The sequence below is a fragment of the Trichechus manatus genome, unplaced genomic scaffold (assembly GCF_000243295.1).
Source record: "Trichechus manatus latirostris isolate Lorelei unplaced genomic scaffold, TriManLat1.0 scaffold00053, whole genome shotgun sequence".
In the NCBI taxonomy this organism is placed as follows: Eukaryota; Metazoa; Chordata; class Mammalia; order Sirenia; family Trichechidae; genus Trichechus; species Trichechus manatus.
In genome coordinates, this window is record NW_004443989.1 from 13,959,698 (window position 1) to 13,969,654 (window position 9,957).

At 40.0% G+C, this 9,957-nt stretch overlaps 1 long non-coding RNA gene and 1 gene segment (V, D, J or C); one reads left to right on the forward strand and one right to left on the reverse strand.

Annotated features, from left to right (window-relative positions):
- The window catches only part of LOC111820856 (uncharacterized), a 96,977-nt gene extending 91,418 nt beyond the window's left edge, over positions 1 to 5,559 (forward strand). Inside the window, exon 4 of the long non-coding RNA XR_002824350.1 lies at positions 5,508 to 5,559. This is a non-coding gene — a long non-coding RNA (uncharacterized LOC111820856). The remainder of the gene's footprint in view (positions 1 to 5,507) is intronic.
- Positions 1 to 9,957, reverse strand: part of LOC101356308 (immunoglobulin heavy constant gamma 1-like) — a 458,188-nt gene that overhangs the window by 378,230 nt on the left and 70,001 nt on the right.

Consider the following 9,957-nt stretch of genomic DNA (forward strand, 5'->3'; position numbering starts at 1 on the left):
CTACAAGACCCTACTGCAAGAAACCAAAAGAGACCTGCATAAGTGGAAAAACATACCTTGCTCATGGATAGGAAGACTCAACATTGTGAAAATGTCAGTTCTACCCAAAGCGATCTACTGATACAATGAAATCCCAATCCAAATTCCATTTTTTAATGAGATGGAGAAACAAATCACCAACTACATATGGAAAGGGAAGAGGCCCCGAATAAGTAAAGTATTACTCAAGAAGAACAAAGTGGAAGTTCTCACACTACCTGATCTTAGAACCTATTATACCACCACAGTGGTCAAAACAACCTGGTACTGGTACAACAGATACATAGACCAATGAAACAGAATTGAGAATCCAGACATAAATTCATCCACCCATGAGCAGCTGATATTTGACAAAGGCCTAAAGTCCATTAATTGGGGAAAATACAGTCTCTTTAACAAATGGTGCTGACACAAGTGGATATCCACCTACAAAAAACTGAAACAAGACCCATATGTATATATGTATATATATACACACACACAAAGCTTTCTCCTCTCCAAATGACTAAAACACCAATTTAAAATATTACTTGAAAATAAATTTCAGTGAGAGGTCACATTCAGTTTTATTGCAAAATACTAACAAATTTAAAGTTACAAATTTAAAAGGAATATAAACCTAAAATGAGAAATAAAACAGGAAAGCATAAGTATTCATCATTCACTCCTGATTAACAAAATAAAAAGATTTATTTTTACTAAGATAATGGAATCTTCTATGTGGAATGATTTTTCAATGGGAAAGTATACTCCTTGAAGGCCATTTGCTTGTTTCCTACTAGTGTGAAGTCCTCAGTAAAGAATAAAGATATTCTGAATATCTTCACCCTCAATGCATGATCCATGATCCTCTCTGCATGATCCAAAATGAACCAACATGTTCTCATATAACAAAAGAGGCTGTTAGTTACAGATTAAATTTGTTAGCTAATAGACATGCAAGCAGCTTTTACTTGATAGACATTATAAAATATTTATTTATGGTTATTAAGCTCTCTTTGGAACACTGGTAGCGCAGCGGTTAACAGCTCAGCTGCTAACCAAAAGGTCGGCAGTTTGAATCCACTAGTCACTCCTTAGAAACCCTGTGGGGCAGTTCAACTCTGTCCTATAGGGTCACTATGAGTCAGAATCCACTCAACAGCAATGGGTTTGGTTTTAAGGACACATTGTATATCACTGGCACCCACATAGAAAAATTTCCATTTTGGAAAAATACTATTTTAAGGAAAAAATGATCAGAAAACATATTCCTGAGTCTTACTTCGTATATAAAGTCTTAACCAAAAAAAAGAAAGAAAGAAAAGAAACCAAACCCGTGGCCGTTGAGTGGATTCAGACTCATAGCGACCCTATAGGACAGAGTAAAACTGCCCCATAGGGCTTCTAAATCTGTAAATCTTTATGGAAGCAGATTGGTACATTGCAGACTGCTACATCCTTCTCCCTGGGAGAAGCTGGTAGGTTCAAACCATCTGCCTTTCGGTTAGCAGCTGAGCTCTTAACCACTCTGCCACCAGGGCTCCATATATAATCTTAGGTTTATGAATTTCAGGTTATAGGAAGTTTTCCTCCAATTTTAATAATGACGTGCTAATTTAAGAAGATTGTTTGAAAGCAGGCAAACTCCAAAGACTTTCAAAAGCTGAGTCCTTTCCTGAAATCTTTGTATACATTAACTAAAAGAAAACCCATTGCTGTAGAGTCAAATTCTGACTTACAGCGACCCTATACAATGGAGTAGAACCGCCCCATAGGATCCAAGGCTGTAAATCTTTGCGGAAACAGACTGCCACATCTTTCTCCAGTGGAGCGGGTGGTGGATTCAAACCACCAACCTTTTGATCAGTAGCTGAGCGCTTAACCACTGTGCAATCAGGACTCCTTCAAATATCTGTTACTTCATTAAAAATTCATACCAATTGCCATAACAAAGCTTATTAAGAAAATGTTCTTCATCCTACTTTGGTGAGTGGGGTCTGGGGTCTTAAAAGCTTGCAAGCAGCCATCTAAGATGCATCAATTGGTCCCAACCACTTGGAGTAAAGGAGAACGAAGAACATGAAACAGTAGTACACATATCGTTAACAACAGCTCCTGTCCAGAGGTGAGATGAGAAGGCAGAGAGGGTCAGGAGCTCGTTCAATGGACACGAGAAATCAGGGGTGGAAAGGAGAAGTGTGTTGTCACAGTATAGGGAGAGCAATTAGGGTCACAGAAGAATGTATGTATAAGTTTTTATACGAGAGACTAACTTGATTGTAAACTTTCACTTAAAGTACAGCAATAAAATAAAAAAAATAAGAATATAAAAAGTAAACAAATGGCCCCTGGACTCTCTGTCAACTCAGAACTAAACCAATTCCCGAGGTCAACTCTTCAGACAAAGATTAGACTGGACTATGGGACATAAAAGGATACTTTTGAAGAGTATGCTTCTTAGCTCAAGTAGATTCATGAGACTAAATGAACGTCCTGACAGAGAACACAACAGAGAGTCCCTGACAGAGCAGGAGAAAAGTGGCGTGCAGAACTTAAATTCTAGTAAAAAGACCAGACTTAATGGTCTGACTGAGACTGGGGGTGCCCCAGAAAGCATGGCCCCTGGACTATTAACCCAGAACTAAAACAATTTCTGAGGCCAATTCTTCAGACAGGGATTGGACTGGACTGTGGGACATAAAGTGATACTCGTGAGGAGTGTGCCTCTTAGTCAAGTAGATACAAGAGACCAAAGGGGCAGCTTCTCTCCAGAGGTGAGATGGGAAGGCAGAGAGGTTTAGGAGCAGTTGAAAGGTCCTGGGGAATCAGGAGCAGAAAGGAGGAGTGTTGTCGCAGAATGGGGTGAACAATTAGGGCCTCATAACAATGTATGTATAAAAATTTTGAATGGGAGACTAACTTGAAATGTAAACTTCATTTAATTACAAAAATAAAAAAAGAAAAAAAATTCATGCCAATTGCTGTTGAGTTGATTCTGACTTATCACACCCTCATATGTGTGAAAGTACAAGTATACTTGATCGGGTTTTCAGAGGCTGATTTTTTGGAAGTAAATCTCCAGGTCTTTCTTCGGAGGCACCTCTGGGTGGACTTGAACCATCAACCTTTCAGTTAGAATCTGAGCCCTTTAATCATATACACCACCCAGGGACTCTGGGGAAAAAAAAAAAATCCGTGCCTAATATGTGTCTTTGGCTTGGTTCTCAAGAGAAGCAAAACCAATACTGTATATAAATATCTATATAGAGAAGTTTATACCAAGGAAATGGCTCACACGGTTATAGAGGTTAGAATGTCTCTAGTCTGTGGGTCAGGATGGAGACGTCTGATTCACATAGCCACAGGGGCTAGGGAACCCAACATCAGCAGCTCAGACAGCAGGGCTCTTGCTCACAGGCTGTGAAGACCGAAGAATCCCAAGATCAGCAGGCAAGATGGCCGGTAAGCTGCTGGCTCAAGTCCCAAGAACCAGAAGTCAGAAAAACAGGAAACAGCTGCAGGATCCTGAGTGAGCAAAATCCCATGAGACTTGCCAGAGAGTCCACCTATATTGGATGCAATCCACTCCCCCAAGGAAACTCCCTTTCAACTAACTGGCTACTCACAGCAGATCCCATCATGGAGGTGATCACATTATATCAAATCTCATCATGGAAGTGATCACATCATCATACAACTGCCAAACTATAGCACAACTGCCAAACCACTGAGAATCATGGTCCAGCCAAGTTGACACACAACCTTAAGGATCACAGTATGTTAAAAAAAAAAAAAAAAAAAGACCTGGAGACATACTACAGATAACTACAACAGCTAATCACAGATGCCCCGTTAATTGCATTTCCTTCTGGAAACTTTTCACAATATTTCCAAAACTCAGCACTACCTGTTGTTATTTCAATCACCAGTCATTCTTTACAAAGGTTTTAAATATAAGGCATTGAAAACTCATCACAATCATATCAGAAAACTTAGGAAATGTTATTACCCACTATTTTATTGATGTGGTTCCATGCTTGAGTATTCTATTTCCGTTGCATAATCTGTATGTCTATCATTTTGTCAATACCACACTGTCTTACTTGCTTTAGGTTTATAGTAAGTTCTGAAATCTGTTTGAGTCAGTACTTCAACTTTGTTCTTCAAGATCATCTTGGCTATTCTAAATTATTTGCATTTTCGTATAAGTTTGAGAAGTAACTTTTAAATTTCTATAAAGTAAAAATCATGTTGGAAATTAACTTAGATCACATTAAACATAGGATGATTTGAAAAAAAATACCTTAAAAAATATTGAATCTTCCAATCCATGTCCAAGATAAAGCTTTCCATTTATTCGGGACTTTTAAAAGCCCTCTTAACAGTGTTTTGTCGTTTTCAGTATAAACATCTTGTTCAATCTTTGGTATATTCTAGTATTTTACATTTTTTATGCTATTATAAATGACATTGATTTTTAAATTTTCTTTTCTAAGTTTTTGTTGCTAGTATACAGAAGGTTTTTGTTTATTGACTTTCAATCTGTTGGTTTTTCTAAGTTTACTTATTAGATCTATAGCTTTTTTTGTAGATTCCTTTGGATTTTCAAAAAGCATAATCTTTTTATTGGTGAGTAAGGGGAGTTTCACTTTTTCTTTTCCAAACTTTATGTCTTCTTTATTCCTTGTCTAATTGGGCTGACTAGTTCCTCCAGTACTTTACTGAGATTAGGGAAAACTTTCAATAGTTCAGTATTAATATGTGGATAGATGTAATATTTTTATATACCTTTATAAAATAGAGGAACTTAAATTCCTTATTTATTTACCTGGGAGAGATCACAAAAAATTTAATCAACTTTATCAACGCTGTTTTTCACACCTACTGAACTGGTCATAGGTTTTTTTCTTCTTTATCCTGTTAATGTGTTGATTTATACTAATTGATTTATTTTATTGAGATGACATTCACATGGCATTAAATTAACCATTTTAAAGTGGCATTTAGTGTATTCACAATGTTCCAAACACCACCATTTTGTTCTTGGAATAAATCCCCACTGATCATCTAAATTGTGGTATAAACCTGTTGCCATTGAGTGGATTCTGACTCATAGCAACCCTATAGGACAGAATAGAACTAGTCCATAGCGTTTCCAAGGAGGGGCTGGTGGATTCAAACTGCTGACCATTTGGTTTGCAGCCATATCTTTTAACCACTCAGTCACTAGTGCTCCTAACTGTGATATAGTATACATTTTATATATTGTTATACACAATTTGCTAATTTGTTGTTTAGGATTTTTGCTCTAGGATAATGATAGATATTGGCCTGCTTTTGTTTCCTGTAATATGGTTTCTTGTGATTCAAACCATAACAGGATCAAACCAGAAAAACATAAACAATAAGAGATCTCAATATTCTAAGTTTAAATGATACGTTTCAAGTTTATCTGTTTTGCAACCCATCCTTGTTTTTATCCTTAGCTCTGCTTTCCTGGAGTCTTTCTGAGGACATGATGAAACCAAGTTGATGGAGAGATGGGAAGAAAAGGGCTGATCTAATGTCTTTGGAAGTCTCTGGGTGACCTCGGTCTCCACGAGGACTAATTATAGCTGCTGGCCAAGAAGTGGTCTCTACTTCCCTTCTACTTGTTGTGGTTTGAATGGTGTCCCCCAAAAAGTTATGCTGAAGTCCTAGCTCCTATACTTGTGAATGTGAAATAGAGTCTTTCCAGATACGATCAGTTAACATGAGACTACTGGTGTAGGGTAGGTTCTGATCCCATCTGAGTGGTGTCCTTATAAAGAGAAGAGACACAGAGACAGAAGAGAAAAGACTTCACATAGAAACAAACTCTGAAGATTCATCTGTAAGCCAAGGAATGCCTCGGTCTACCAGAAGCCAGGAGATACCAGGAAAGATCCTCCCTAGAGAATGTGGAGGAAGCATGACCCAGCCCACATGTTCAGTGTGGACTTCTGGCCTCCAGATTGTGAGACAAGGATTTCTGTTTTTTAAATACACTACCAGTGATTTTTTTAAATTTTTTTAATTGTACTTTAGATGAAGGTTTACAGAAGTTTTTCATTAAACAGTCAGTACACATGTTGTTTTATGACATTGATTAACAACTCCACAACATGTCAACACTCTCCCTTCTCAGCCTTGGAGGACCTTTTTTTTTGGTGAAAATATACATAGCCAAAGATACACCTTTTCAAAAATTTCTAAATGTACAATTCAGTGACATCAATTACATTCTTCCAGTTGTGCTGCTATTCTCACTATCCTTTTCCAAATTATTCCATACCATTATCTTCAACTCACTCTCACCTAGTCTTCCCATCAAACCTTTTGAGTTGCTGTAGTCAATTTGATCTCACATAGATAATTCTTTTTTTTTTTTTTTGTACTTTAGATGAAGGTTTACAGAACAAATAGTTTCTCATTAAAAAAAAAAATTTATTGTTGCTTAGGTGACAATTTACAAAGCAAATTAGTTTCCCATTCAACAACTTATACACAGCTTGTTTCATGACTTTGGTTGCAAATCCCTGAATATGTCAGCACTTTCCAGACTTCCTCCTTGAGTTTCCAGTGTCCATTCACCCAGCTACCAGTGAATTCTTAGTAACAGTGGTCTAACTTGTCCTCTATGCCTTGTGCCCAGCCAAGTGTGGGTTGTGTCCCTTCATATTAAACCTGATCAGGTCAGAGGAAATGTGAGAGCAGAGACCACTTCTCCCCTTCTCTCTCTGGGACCCTCCAAAGGGCCAGAGTCAAAGGGATTAATCAGTTAATGTTTGTGGAATGAAACAAAAAGAATGAATGAAAGAAAAGGAATTAGGAATGTGTGGATTTCCTTCTAGCCATGCAGCAGCACTGAGAGTTAGAGTGATGCCATACTTGGTTTGTTCGTCATAAACGCAGTGGCTTCCTGTCTGATTTTGTTGCTGGAAGTATGAAAATCCTTGCTCTTTTATACATCCGAAGCTAAGAAATGGTGTGTCAGAGGCAGCAAGGGAAACAGGGTTCCTGGAGAAGCTTTATTTACAAAAAAAATATATGCATATTTTTTGAAGGAAAAGAGGAAATAAACTGTGAAAGAAAATCCTTCCTCAATCTCCCTGGACCTGGGCCCTGGGCTCAGCGGATCCTGATCTCCCCCTCCCAGCCTTCCTGCAGGGAGGTTTGTGTCTGAGCTCACACTGACTTCTCACTAAGTCTCTCGCACAGTAATATATGGCTGTGTCCTCGGGTTTCAGGCTGTCCATTTGCAGATACAGGATGTTCTTGGAATCATCTTTAGAAATTAGGAACCTACCTTTCACAGACACTGCATACTCTCTTGTAAGGCCATTAGCAGCATTTCTTATCAAACCAAGCCACAGTAGCCCCTCCCTTGCAGTTTGGTGAACCCAGTTCAACCAGTAGCTACTGAAGGTGAATCCAGAGGCTGCACTGGAGAGTCTCAGAGATCCCCCATGCTGCCTCAGGTCTCCCCCAGACTCCACCAACTGCACATCACAGTGAACACCTGCAAACACAGAGACACAATGGTCAAGGTGGAATCACAAGGAAGCAAACCCAGGCACACACTAAAGGTACTGATGTTTCCCACCCCTAAAAACGACTTTGGTAAGCAATCAAGAATAAAACCAAGCTCAGCAAGGAGTTCATGGTGGAGCTGCTGGGTTGCAGACTTGGCGAAGTTCTGGCTTCACCCTGGGCTCTGCAGTTATCTTCATTTGTATCTGCACAGAGACAGCCCCATTTGCATGTCTTCCAGATACAACAGTGCAGCCACAACGCTGGGCTGCTTGTCCCACCTCATCACCCTATGATAATGCCAGATGGGGTTGGGACTTTGGGAAAGCACTAACAAGATGGACCCTATCCTGACCCACATACCCCACTTACCCTGGACAATCTGATTCTATTCGTTTTGATAGCTATTTGAGGGATTAAAATGCCTCCATCCTCAGCATTTTCAGAATGTGGATGAGGACCCCACCCAGTGAATGCTGCCCTCAGAGCGCCAAGGTTAAGATTTCTTCCCTCTCATTCCTTTGTTCCCTGCACATGTTTTCTCTCTGGACCTTGAGAATAAGAATTTAAATGTGAGACTTCCAGCAAAATGGCACTCTAGGCAGAAGCACCATGCCATCCCTCCAAGCAAAGATCCGAAAAACTAAGCCAAACAGAAAAAAGAGCAATCCTGAAGCCCAAGAACATCAAATGAAGAGATAAAGAACTCAGCCAAGCACCAAATGGAGTGAGAAAACTGACAGAGAATGGAGAGCGAGGAGAGATTCATGCGGAGGTCCCCCATCAGCTAACGCAGTGCAGATCCTCCATCTTGGGCTCCTATTGGAGACCAGCAAATAGGGGGTATGAGAAAGCAGATTCATGGAGCTTCCAGTGGGAGACAAAACAACCGGTAATTTGCTATATATGCTTTCCCACACACCATTCTTCACCCCCACTCGGCCTCCTCTGCTTCCCGCGGCCACAGTCTTTTGTCTGGGAAGCACCGGCTGCTTGGATACCACACGCCCGCCAGCACTGGCTGGCTCTCTGAGTGCCACTTGTTGGCTGCTGGTGTTCCTTTTTTTCTGTTTCTTTTTATTTCTTCCTTACCCCTCACCACTTCCCCCTACTTTTACTCAAACACCTGGCTCCGTGCACCATCTTTGCTTCTTCCTGAGGGGCTGCAGAGCTCCGTTCACATGTGGAAGTGCTTCCCAATCTGGGCTGCCATGCTGGTGGGATCTCAGGGCTTTTGTTGGTTTGTTTGTTTTGAATCGTTTGTTTATTTTCTTTTCCTTTCCTTGAGTTGGGAGCCTGTTCTGGCTGGGCAGTGCTGTGCAGCTTGGAACCTACCCAATCAGCTTGTGCACACAAGCAGAGGGATCCCTGAGAGCATTTCTTTTTTCATGTTTTTATTTTTTTTTTTCTGTTTTTTTTGGGGGCTTTTTTTCTTTTTTTTAAATTTGTTTTGTTTTCTTTTCCTTATTTTTCCCTTTTTGTTTTTCCTCATTACTCGGGTTCTCTTCTCTCAATACCTTCCTTCTCTCCCTGTTCCCTGAATACCTGGTGCTGAATACCTCTACAACTTCTAGCCAGGCTGTACTGCAACACCTGAGAACAACTTCCCCAGACCTCATAGCCACACAGGTGGGATCCCTGGGAACTTTGCTGTTCTTTTTCCTTCCTGATTTTTATTTATTCATTCTTTTTTTTTCTTTTTCTTCCCCTTTTGTTTTTCTCCATTTTGTAGTCTCTCATCTTCCCACTCCAACAACAAGCTCCCCTAGCACTCTTTTTGTTTGTTTGTATGTTTTTGGCTCCTGTTCCTCTCTCCTCTCTCCCTTATCTATCTTAGCTCCACAAATAACAATCTCCCCCCTACACCCTGCTTACCTGCACCTTGCGCTTAACATCACACCGCCAAGCAGCACAGACACAGCCTACTGGAACCTGCCCTGCACTGATTACTTACCCACCCTGGTGGCTGTAGTAAGTGCCACAAACAACCTGTCCCAGTAACACCTCTTCAGCTAGACCTGCCCTGATGTACCATATCTGAGTCACTGATCCTGTCAATTAGGAGAAGGAGGTGAAAAGTATGCCCACAGACAAGCAAACAATAAAGAACACACACCCACCTGCTCAGACATAGCCAAATAAAAAAAAAGACAAAACAAATCTACAATCAATAAATGAGAAAAATAACAGCTGAATGTCCTGAAGACAGCAGACAATATCAAAACATTTACAAAAACAGGACAGGATGGTTCCAGAAATAGTCCAAAATAAAACACCAGATGACTTTCTGGTGGAAGAAAAAGCACTAGAACTACCTGAGAGGGAATTCAAATCTCTAATACTCACAATTATCCAAGAGTTGAAGCAAAAAGCAGACAAAAAGGA